The sequence below is a fragment of the Marmota flaviventris genome, chromosome 3, assembly GCF_047511675.1.
Source record: "Marmota flaviventris isolate mMarFla1 chromosome 3, mMarFla1.hap1, whole genome shotgun sequence".
Classification (NCBI taxonomy): domain Eukaryota; kingdom Metazoa; phylum Chordata; class Mammalia; order Rodentia; family Sciuridae; genus Marmota; species Marmota flaviventris.
In genome coordinates this window covers 61,511,646-61,524,333 of record NC_092500.1, presented here as the reverse complement: position 1 = coordinate 61,524,333, position 12,688 = coordinate 61,511,646, and the positions used below count along the sequence as shown (strand labels likewise).

The window sequence follows — 12,688 nt, the reverse complement described above, 5'->3', positions numbered from 1 at the left end:
TCCTTAAAACAATCCCCAGATAATAACAGTGAAAAGAATCCATGCTCTTAGTTACCTGGATATGCCCTGTATCCAGAGTTTGCTTGGACAAAGAACTATTAGCCTCCCATGAAATGACATCTTTCTGTACCCATCTGGAAATCCAGTCCATGTAATAAGTTGTTTGTGACAAATAAACTACATATATAAATTCTGTAGGAACAAATGATAAAAGAAAAAGTTGAATGTTTTACCATAATGTGAATCCTTAAGGAAATCTCCACTGCTCATCCACATATAATTCAGGAAGGCTATTGGAATAGTAAAAACATTAATTATGATGTGAAAACAGAAAATAAACAAGCTGATTTGCTTGGCTTCTATATGCACAGTCTTTTGCTGTAGAATTTAAATGTCTGTTTCTTCATAAAATTTTTATTTTTTTTACACAAAGATTAGATAACTGTCAAAGTTCTATGATGAGGAACCACACAGCAATAACCACTTTCATCCTGCTGGGACTGACAGATGACCCAAAACTGCAAGTTCTGCTTTTTATCTTTCTGTTGCTCACCTACATGTTGAGTGTAACAGGGAACCTGACTATTATCACCCTCACATTGGTGGATCCCCATCTGAAGACACCTATGTACTTCTTCCTCAGAAACTTTTCCTTCCTAGAAGTTTCATTTACTACTGTCTGTATCCCTAGATTCCTGTACAGTTTATCAAGTGGAGACAATACTGTTACCTACAATGCTTGTGCAAGTCAGATATTTTTTGTTTTTCTCTTTGGAGCAACAGAATTTTTTCTCCTGGCAGCCATGTCCTATGATCGCTATGTGGCCATCTGTAAACCCCTTCATTATATGTCCATCATGAACAACAGAGTGTGCACCTTATTAGTCCTCTCCTGCTGGGTAGCTGGCTTGATGATTTTGTCCCACCCCTTAGCTTAGGCCTCCAGCTTGAATTCTGTGATTCTAATGCCATTGATCATTTCAGCTGTGATGCAAGTCCCCTCCTAAAGATCTCGTGCTCAGACACATGGATACTAGAACAGATGGTTATCATTGTGGCTGTATTTGGGCTCATTATTACCCTAGTCTGTGTGGTTCTGTCATACACACACATCATCAGGACCATTCTGAGATTCCCCTCTGTTCAGCAAAGGAAAAAGGCCTTTTCCACCTGCTCCTCCCACATGATTGTGGTTTCCATCACCTATGGCAGCTGTATCTTCATCTACATCAAGCCATCGGCAAAGGAAGAGGTGGCCATAAATAAAGGAGTTTCAGTTCTCACCTCTTCTGTAGTGCCCTTGCTGAACCTTTTCATTTATACCTTGAGGAATAAGCAAGTGAAACATGCTTTCAATGACTGCATAAAGAATATTGTGTTTCTCTCAAAGAAGCAGAAGTTTTGATGAATTAAAGGAAAATAAAACATTCTGCAACTGTTTTACTGCTGCTTCTCACTTACTTCATGGTTTCTTTTCTACATTTCAGTCAGATTAGCCTTCTCAATAATATTTAATATTTCATACTGACCACAACTTTATTAAACTCTTTATAATTTCAAATCAAATTCACACATCTTGTTTACCTTTATTGTGAAATTGAAATATATAACTTCCAAGGAATTCTGTTTTTCTCCACTTATAAGGTAGGGAAGTACAGAAAATAACATTTCTCTAGGGAAGGAAAGTAATATTAAAAATTTGTGTAAATTTTCTATGGGTTAAATTATATGGCAATAGTGCTAGTCACTTTCTTTCTGTAATAAAAGTCGCAAAATGAACAACACAAATGCAACCATCAAAAAAACAAAACAAAACAACCCAGCAGAGACATGCTGAAAATAATAAACTGAATAAGACATTCCAGGTCCATTAAACTAATTGGGAAAAAAAGATGTCTACAGTAGTTTATGATTAATCAGAATTGAAGAAGTAGACATATTGTTATAATTACTGACAAGATTTACTTGATATTTCCTTATATAAAAGAGCAATATCACTTAAAAGATAAATACTTAATTTAAAGCAATATAAACATAAAATAACCTATTATGGGTTAGTAATACACAATAGTTGCATAAAAGGTAATTGGGACACCAAACTTTAATTTCCCACAAATAGGAAAACTAGTTAAATCAACACAAAAAATATATAAAGTTGTGTGTGTGTGTGTGCGTGTGTGTGTGTGTTTTCCTGAGTGGAGGGTATACCAGGGATTGAATTCAGGGGCACTTGACCACTGAACCACGTCCCCAGCCCTATTTTGTATTTTATTTAGATACAGGGTCTCACAAGTTGCTTAGCATCTCACTTTTGCTGAGGCTGGTTTTGAACTCACTATCCTCCTGGCTCAGCCTCCCCAGCCACTGGGATTACAGGCATACACCACCACAACTGGGTTAAAAGTTTTTTTATAATGATATCAAGGATATAACGTGAGAAAAATAGGAAAAAAACTAGGAGATACAAATGTTAATATAGATTAGAATTAAGATCTAAGGAACAATGAAGAAAATACTCAAAAATTAGAGAACTAATTTAACTAGTTTTGGAGTTATTAATAGTATACTCACCATTGAAAGAAAATCCCAACAATATGTTACCTTCAAGAGGCACACCTCTGAGGCAAAGACATCCACAGGCTAAAGTAAAAGGATAGAGAATTATATTCCATAGAAATGGAGATTGAAAGCAAGCAGAAGTAGCTCCTCTAATAGTCAACAAAGCAGATTTCAAGCTGAAATTAATGAGAAGAGACAAAAAGTTTCCCTTCACACTATAAAGGAAGAAATCCAACAAGAATATATCATAATACTAAATATTTATGCCCCCAGAACTTTTCAAAATAGTATCTAATGAGACTCTGGATTTCACTGATGTCTGTGGTGATATGTCCTTTTTCATCTCTAATTGTTACTTTTCCTTCATCTGTCATTTTATCGCATATCTCTCTTTCTTTTACTTAGTTTGGCTAAAAGTCTCTCAATCTTGTTTATCTTTATAAAAAACAAACCTTTATTACATTATTCTTTGTACTTTTAAAATTTTCTATTAATTTTACTTTATATCTTACTTATTCTTTTTCTTCTATTAGTTTTAGAATTGGTTTGTTCTTGTCTTTCTCAGACCTTCAGATGCATCATTAGATTGTTTCTTTGGGATCTCTCTGCGTTTGGACTTTTTGTTGTTGTTTCTGTTGTTGTTCATGTAGGCACTTATAGCTGTAAACTTTCCTCTTAGAACAACCTTCAAAGTGCCCCAGAATTTCTGGTTATGTTCTATGTCTATTCTCAGTTGATTCTAAGATTTTTTTTTAAGTTTATTTAAAGAAAGAACATTGGAGTGACAATCCACATGGCCCCTACCTAATCTTTTTGCCCCATAATTCTGTCATAATAATGGCAACTTGGATCACCCAGTTGGATTTGACTGGCATAGCCTCAGGGTTTTAATCTGGACACAAGGTAGATTTTATTGTTTAAGTGTGTTCCCCCAAAGCCCAAGTGTTGGAAATTTAATTCCTCAATTTAGTAGTGTTGAAAGGTTGGGTCTAGTGGGAGGAGTTTGGGACAATCGATCAGAGTCTTCATGAATACCTGAATCCCTTTATAACATTAATGGACTTCTTTTTAAAAAATTATTTATTTATCTAATTTGTTATACATGACAGCAGAATGCATTTCAATTCATAGTACACATGTACAGCACAATTTTTCATTTCTCTGGTTGAACACAATGTAGCATCACACCATTCATGTCTTCATACATGTACTTAGGGTAATGATGTCCATCTCATTCCACCATTTTTCCTACCCCCATACCCCCTCTCTTTTGCTCTTTGCCCTATCTAAAGTTCCTCCTTTCCTTCCATGCTCCCCCAACCCCATTATGGATCAGCATCCACATAACAGAGAAAACAAGGAGTGAGCTTCTTATTATGGGAACTTAATTCTCTTTCCTCCTTCCTGCATAGGACCACTTGTTTTTCTTCTATTTTGAATTTAATGAGTATGAGTTCCTCCCCTCAGGCAGCTATTTGATGTTGGACTTCCCTTACTCCAGAATCATGAGAAAAAATAAACCTCTTTAAAATTTTTCCAGTCTTCAGACACTCTGTTACAGCATTAGAAAATGGACTGAGAGAGGTCCATTTAAGCATAAATATAAATGGATATTTCTTTTTCTTCTATTCATATCCCATCTGTAAGAATCCTGATCTGTCTTGGTTTCCACAAAGCAATGTCTTCATGTCCCACCACATACAACTTCCTGATTCCAATTTCTTTTATTTCTCTTTGCCTCTACATTCATGAATCTTATTATTCACTTTACCTGGCTGACCTAACACTGACATTATCAGAGTGTTCCTACTGATTTTGTATTGAGGTACAGAATAGAAAGATGCCAACGGAGACTATTCCAGAGATACTGGCATAGTAAAAAGAAGAGCAAATGAAATTATTTCCTATGTATCATTTCTCTTGTTAGAAATTGAGTTTCAGCCATGAAAACAAATGATAAAGGAATAAAGATTTTTGAGTACATTGTAAAGCCCTAAACCTTGAGGAGGGTTAGGTATGTGTGTGTGTGTGTGTGTGTGTGTCTATGCAAAAATACAAAATAAAATGATGTATTGAAAATAACAAGAATCACAAGGTTTACACAAAGTGATGGAATTTTATTTAATTAAACTTTAAATGAGGGGCTCAGGTTTTGGCTCAGTGGTAGAGTGCTTCCCTAGCACAAGCGAGGCCCTGGGTTCAATCCTCAGCACCACATAAAAATAAATAAAGAAAATTAAGGTTAAAACAAAAAGAAACAAAGAAAAACTTTAAATGACTAGTGAAATTATGTACCAAAACATATGTATTTATCAAGAAAGAAAAGTATTTTTAGTCTTTAACTTCCTTTAATTTCCCTCTAATTTATTCATAAAACAGAATAAACAATTGCTACACAATATAGATTGTTCTCCAGTAGAAATGCAAACTAATTTATTAGTTCTCTGACTAGGTAGCCTGAAAAAAAAAAAAAAAAAGGAATGCTTCTTGCTGGCATAATCATTTTTAAAGCATAAATGAGCATTGCATAGCTTTTTTTGGTATATTGCTTTTTTAATGTTAGCTCAAACCTAGTTACCACTGTTATTTTTGGGGAAGAGATGATGATGATGATGATGATGATGATGATGATGATGATGATGATGATTGTTTTTGCATTCAGACTTGATGAAAGTAAGAGCACCATAATTCAAAACCACACAAGACTGACAATGTTCATCCTCACAGGTTTGACTGATGACCCAGAATTAAAAGTTGTATTATTTGACTTCCTGCTTCTTACCTAGTCGCTGAGTGTCACTGGCAATCTGACCATCATCACACTCACCCTAGTGGATACGGACCTGAAGATCCCCATGTACTTTTTCCTTCGGAATTTCTCTCTTAGAAATCCCCTATACTATTAAATTGCTGGCTACTATGGCAACTGGGGACACGACCATTTCCTATGCCGTTGTGCTACTCAAGTGTTTTTTGCTTACCTGCCTGTGTCCCGCCCTAGCGGGGTCCAGGGAGTCCTGAAGGATGAGTGGCATCGGCGAAAAGATGAGACAGGAGTCGTTCTGTTGGAGCAATCTCCAGAGAGAGAGCTAATGCAGCTTTCTCTGGGTCATCTTTTATTACAATTTTTCTCATCATTATAGATTCAGAATACGTCATTGATTATATAATTTAAAACTTTGCCAAGACATGACATTTCCTTAACCATGATTGGGGGTACAAATAATGTAACATTAATTTACATTTTTCCAGGATATGACCTTCAGTTATGTAATTATTAAAAGTACAGAATCATTAATAAAATACATCACTAATTTACATTTTTCAGATTTTCCCAAGATTTACTATTTTTCCCAAGTTATGTTATTTTCTACGTAACCAGACTCTAAGTCTCCTAACCAATCATTAACCTAAAGTACACTTGTACTTTATTTCTAATCTAAAATTCCCATCTAAAAAAGTCCCTTTAAATCTTATATTTAAAACATCCTAAAGTTTATAAATCATTCTTAAAACATATCAGAAACCTATACAACTAAAAACTTAAGAATTTCTAAACTTAAGAATCTAAATAAAATAATATTTTTAACATTATTCTAAAACTGTGTCTTATAAAGCTATTTTAATTAATTCCTAAATTTATTCTCATAAAACTGGTTGAGCTGCTTTCTCAAATAGTTTCTTTGTTTCTCAGTCAAGGTGCACTAGTTCTCATATCTTTATAATCTTTCTCAAAAGAAAATAAGTTCTAAACATCAATCCACTTTCCACCAATATTAACTATGCTCATCATATATCCCTATGTAAAATAAAAAAGGGTTTATAAAAAGAGAAGAATATGTCTTTATATGTTTTAACTTTCCTAAGTGTATAATATAACTTTCCTTAATCAAAAATGAAACTGCATGTGGTGAACTTTGTAAAATAAGCATACGGATTAGGTTTTCTAAGAGGCCGGAAATATGGGCTTGGGTTCTAGTTGATATAATCAATGTGGTGCCTAAAATTCTCATGACCTTTCAAAGGATGATTGTTGTCCATTATCAGGTTTGTCCACAATGTACTGAAATAGAAGAACAGCCTTCTACTTTGTCCTTGATATGCTGAGGGGTGGTAGAACAGCCTTCAAGGCATGAACTACCTGTTATTTTATAGCCATCTGAAATTTAACTTGTTTGGCATTTAACATACTCATGCTTCCTGTCAGGAACATAAGCATGAAAATGAAAAGTCCCAACTACATAAAAAGGGTCTCATGGTTTCGGTTTCCCACCAACCAGCGTGGCTTTGCCAGCATTCATCCTCACTGTGACCCTGTCAAGACAGTGGGAGAGTGGCTTTGCCAACACTTTTTCTCACTGTGACCCTGTCAAGACAATGAGTGGGGGATCGCCTTCACCACCTACCTACTTGGAGCATCAGAATTTTACTTGTTGGCAGCTATGTCCTATGACCACTATGTGGCCATCTGTAAGCCCCTTCATTACATGACCATCATGAACAGCAAAATCTGCATTCAGCTGGTCCTCAGTTGTGGGCTTGCTGGCTTTTTTGTCATCTTCCCACCACTGTCCTAGCTCTAAATATTGACTTCTGTGCCTCCAAGGTTGTTGATCATTTCTACTGTGACACTACACCCCTCATGCAGATCTCCTGCACAGACACACGGCTCCTGGAGATGATGAGATTCATCTCAGTTTTGGTGACACTCTTGGTCACACTGGTCATGATGATGTTATCCTACACCTATGTCGCTCTGATCATTCTAAGAATCCCTTCAACTAGTCAGAGGAAAAAGGCTTTTCCATATGTTCTTCTCACATGATCGTGATATCCCTTTCCTATGGCAGCTGCATCTTCATGTATCTTAAACCTTCAATCAAACAAAGAACATCTTTTTCCAAGGGAATTGCTGTCCTCAATACCTCAGTTGCTCCACTTTTGAACCCTTTCATCTATACCTTACGGAATCAACAAGTGAAAAAGCCTTTGTTAATCTGATACACAGGATTGTCTCTTTCTCAAAGAAATTAATGTTTTACTTTGTTATACAAAGGATATGAACAAGGAAGGCCCAGGTAGTTTCAGCAGCTTCCAAGAGATAGTTTTCTCCTTTAGTTTTTATTTCATTGTTCTGACATTTAACTTTATATCCTTTGAAAAATATTTTTTTCGCAAAACTTTAGTCTGAAATGCTAATTTTTCTTGTAATCTCCATTAAATCTGCCTTTTATTTTTGACTTTATTTCCTCCCTTCTCTTAGTTTTCTTTCTATGGACATATGAAAATGTTGAGCTTCCACTTTCAATATGTCTCTTTTTGTTCCTTAAGAATTGCAATTAGGTAAGACTAAAAAGTTTATCTCATTTAAAATTGCGTTTGATGTATGTATGATCCATCAAACTAATTTAGAATTAATATTTATTTTTATGCTTCCAATTAAGTGATGTATATTGTATTTAAGTAGATTAAAAGAAAATTATAGCAGAGCTTTTCATGTTTGCCTTTGAGCACTATTTACCTTTGACGTGTATATTTAAATGTTTTATATGTGCCTGTCTCTGAGTGTATATTCACACATATCTATGTATATGTGCATATGCTCTAAAATAACAAATCACTTAATTTTTAGATGAAAGAAGTTACATTCATAAATGATTTTTATCATGGTTAAAAGAAAATGTGACAATATTACTGGTTCATTTTGAAAATCAATAATAAATATAATACTTATTTGATGGTCTCAAAATCCCCAAAATTCCTCTGATTAACTTGAGATAATCCTAAAGTAAATTCTAAATGATTTGTGAAATAAGAGCAATGCTAATTCTATTTTGTTTTCAAATTTTATTTGTCTGACCTTTATGTCTGACCTAGGTATATATTAGTACAGATATGCAGATTGATATAGTTATAGATATACTTCCTACCAGTGATACCAATATAGTAGAAGATTCAATTTCTAGCTTACTGAATTGCTACCTTAAGACTGAATCTATTAGGAGACTCTGAAATTTAAATTCTGTGGAATAAACAGAACTTCAAAAGAATTAAATATAATAGTATTTTTAAAGATACACATCTAATTTCATGAACATTTTCCCATAAACATCTGTATTAGATCGGATTTCCTTTTTTCATTTCATTTTTTAAAAGTGAGAATCTTAGTTGGAAAAAATATATTTGAAAATATCACCCAAAGGGATGAGATTAAATATAACCAGGGAGAAAAATAAACATAGCATATAATTAGACAATTATACAAGTTTCTGTACAATTTGTAGAACAAATTGGATATTAGAAGATACTTAGGTTATAAACATGATTTCAGGAAAAAATATATTTAAACAATTGATTATAAGTTATTTATAGTTTTTCTTTTCATCTATGTATACATTTTTTTTCTAAATTGTCCATTTACACCTGATGATCATAGAGCATTATATAAGGTTTAGAAATATGAAGAGAACACAAAATTATATGTGTGCACACACGTGTGTACATATATACACACACATATGTATAAATATCTTGTGACAATGTAATAAAAGTCAAGCCTAAAGAACTCTCAATAGATTCATTAATTTTGATTCTGTTATGTATCAATGAGGACCAGTTTGCTTAAGTCAATACCATTCAAGTTAAACTACCTGTTATTTACTCTGAAATATTTTATGTATTAGTTTTTCTGAGACTTCTAAGTATCTAGTTCAAATATCACTTTTCTTAAGTATCTCTGTTTTCATTTCAATGCATATTTATCAATCAGTTCTCTGTGTTACATATTTCATAACTTTTTTTAGTAACTCTGTGATAAAAACAGATACATGGACTAGTGGAGCAGAATAGAAAGCCTAGAAGCAACCCACACACCTATAGCCACTGACTCAAGACAAATATGCTAACAACAAGCATTGGAGAAAAGACAGTCTTTTCAATAAACAGTGCTGGTGAATTTCAACATACAAATGCTAAGGAATGAAACTAGATCCCATCTCTCACCAGTTCCAAAAACTAACTCAACGAGAAGGAAATAGTTAAATGTGAAACCTGAAATTATGAAACTACCAGAAGAAAATAGAGAGGGCATTTTTAAGTCCTTGGAATGGGCAAAGATTTTTGGATGAGACCCCAAAACCACAGACATAAAAGCAAAACAAAACAAAACAAACAAAAAAAAAAACAATAACAACAACAAAAATGAATGGAATTATATTAAACAAAAAGCTATACAAGAAAGAAAACAGTCAATATGATGGATTATTTTACATATTTTATGTAAGAAAAAGATGTCCAGCTGTTATAATCAAATACAAGTACAATAAAAATGATTGACACATTTGAAGACACAAAAAATAAAGATCTTTTCCCCCCTACATCTACTTAGACAGAAAGTCATAAAAAAAATCAAGTCATGGTCAAATAGGAGGAAATATCTATCACACAGCAAAGATGAAAAGATGATATTAATGATTTATAAACAACTCTTAAAAGGTGTAAGAAAACTAAAAACTTGATAGAGAAAATTAGCTAAAGACATATATAGACAATTCATATAGGAAATGGCTGTTTGATTTGTGAAATGATATTCAATCCAACATATAATTAGAGAAATGCAAAGTAAAATGATTCTAAACTATCATGTCTAAGACATAGGATAGCTAACATTTTGTAACTATATAAATTTACTCTGTTGTTAAGGTTAATGAAAAACAAGAACCCTAATAATACAATACTAATGAGAATTAAAATACTGTGTGTAGAAAATGATTTAACATTGCTAACTGAAAGTGAATGGTGTTTTCTTTTGATTCAGAAATCCCAATTTTAATTATTTATATTAGATTATGTAATTTAAATTTTATTTTAAAAACTTATGAAAATATATATGCACAATTTTATACATATGTGCTCTCTACTTGTCAAAATTGTAAACAATCTATTAGCCAAATATGAGAGGAATTAAATCAACTGTGACACATCCTTACAAAGAAGGACTATGCACCCATTAACAAATTTGAAATATCTCCATGTGTTGATGTATTTGTTTGAAAGGATATTCTTGTTTAGTGAATAAACCAAAAGGAAACAGAGTATCTGTCATATAACTTATTTAGCCTGAGCTTAATTAGTCTATAAGAGGCTATGTTTTTATATCTTATATTCTCACTTCTCATATCAACCTTAAAATATTATTCTTTCTGTCTACTTTTAAACTCCTAACTATGCATCTGGGACTGGATGTGTGGTAGGCAACCAACTAGTATAACAACATATACAGAATTCATTGAAAGCATAGTTAGAACATATAAAAATGTGTGCGTGTGTGTGTGTGTGTGTGTGTGTGTGTGTATGTGTTTGTTTGTAGAAAACAATTTGGCCATCCCTTAGGAAATGATATTTTGGGATGTGAGTTATCCTGAGAATTCTTTGTTCTTATTAGATATTTTCCTGTAAAACAGAAGACATAAATCCTTCACAGTATCAAGTGATAATTAATTTTCATATTGTATAGCACATCACATTTAGCAAGTGGTATAATACTTCAGATAAGTGGGTTATAGTAAATTTTAGAAAGAAGTTAGTTTGATAAATTTTCTAAGAACATATAATAAATTAGTCAAAATTAACATTTCTAAAATAACATTTAAATCAGTCATGTTTATGTAGAATTAAGTGCTTAGGGAGAAAAATGAATCCTCATTGCTTTCTGCTCGCCAGGATGATGAGTTAAGTATGGAAGTGCATACTTAACTTTCTTTGGACCAAAGAAGCAAGGTTAGTGTTTTAACTATTATCTGTACTTCAGCTTGTAGATATGGGTGAAAGGTAATTGATAAGATAACATAATGATTTAAAAATTAAAACTAGCATTTTAAGTTTCAATTTTTATGTTATATTTACTATTTCAACAAAACTGCATATAATTGTACTTATTGGCCCATGTTCATATGATGTTATATTATTTTCCCTCAAAATATACATTGTACAGATACATGGTATGCATGATTGTTGAATAAGGAAAAACCAACCATTTGATAGAAGAAAATTGTAGTTTACTATATAATTAAACATTTATATTAGGGTTGCCTTTGGGATGGTCTGTGTATATGAGATAAATTTATAATATACAATTTACATTCATTTTAATGTGGTAAAGAACTCTGGACATGGGACACTGCTCTTTCCACTGGTTTATACTTTTATTAAAGATGATTAAACAGGGGAACTCTAAATATTATTTTCAACCAAACTATGTTGGAGCCATTGATGTTCTTTGGCTTATCCTGCTTCATCTGTCTAGCATATCTTGTCTCATCTTTTTATCTCCTTCTAAGGTCCATCTAAAGATCCAAATACTCAAATATCTACTTCTTTAAATTCCTGTACAGAACACTGGTAAGACCTCTATTTTTTGGTTCACCTTTGGTTCTTTTATGTTTATTTTTATATGTATTCTGCTGTCTTAAAGATAAATTATGCATTTTAGATTGAAAGTAATTCTGTTAATATCCTCAATGCAAAACACAAGATTTTACATAGCAACCATTTAAAATAGGTTTAAATATTTTGTGATGATCATAAAACACCTAAGAAAGAATTTTTACATAGGGGTATCACTAATTCTTTTTAGAAGTATTGTACTATAATTCAGCTTCTAGTTAAAAATTTAAAACAAAAAGCTTGCATAAAAGCTTTTAGAAACCTGTGCAATTTTAAAGCCAGGACTTCTGAAAATAACCTCTATTAATCTGACCCTTTGCTCTAAATATAAACCTGAGCACATTTCTTGAATATTTAATCTCATTTGTCCCACATAACACATGCAGAGCATTAAGAAAGTAATTGTTTTATATATAGTTCTCAGTGGGCACCAGATTATAGGCATAGACTTAGTAGCTTGTTTGCCTGACATATGAATATCATTATGTTGGGAAGGCTCTACATGCTATCCAAAATTTGTCTGAACTACAGTCCAACCACCTAGTGTAAGTTTAAAATTTATCACTAACTTTTCTTCTCCTTCTAAATTATGCTGACTTAAAGTATACTCATGGTTGTAGTCTACACTTTGTGGAATCAACAAAGTGGTATGTTATTATAAAGAAGCATATTCTGTTTTAAATTT

General features: G+C 32.7%; 2 pseudogenes; both read left to right on the top strand.

The window, feature by feature from the left end:
* Nucleotides 1-458: 458 nt before the first annotated feature.
* LOC114086464 (olfactory receptor 6C2-like) lies at nt 459-1,405 on the top strand (annotated as a pseudogene).
* A 3,754-nt stretch (nt 1,406-5,159) lies between these two features.
* LOC114086457 (olfactory receptor 6C74-like) lies at nt 5,160-7,622 on the top strand (annotated as a pseudogene).
* Nucleotides 7,623-12,688: the final 5,066 nt, after the last annotated feature.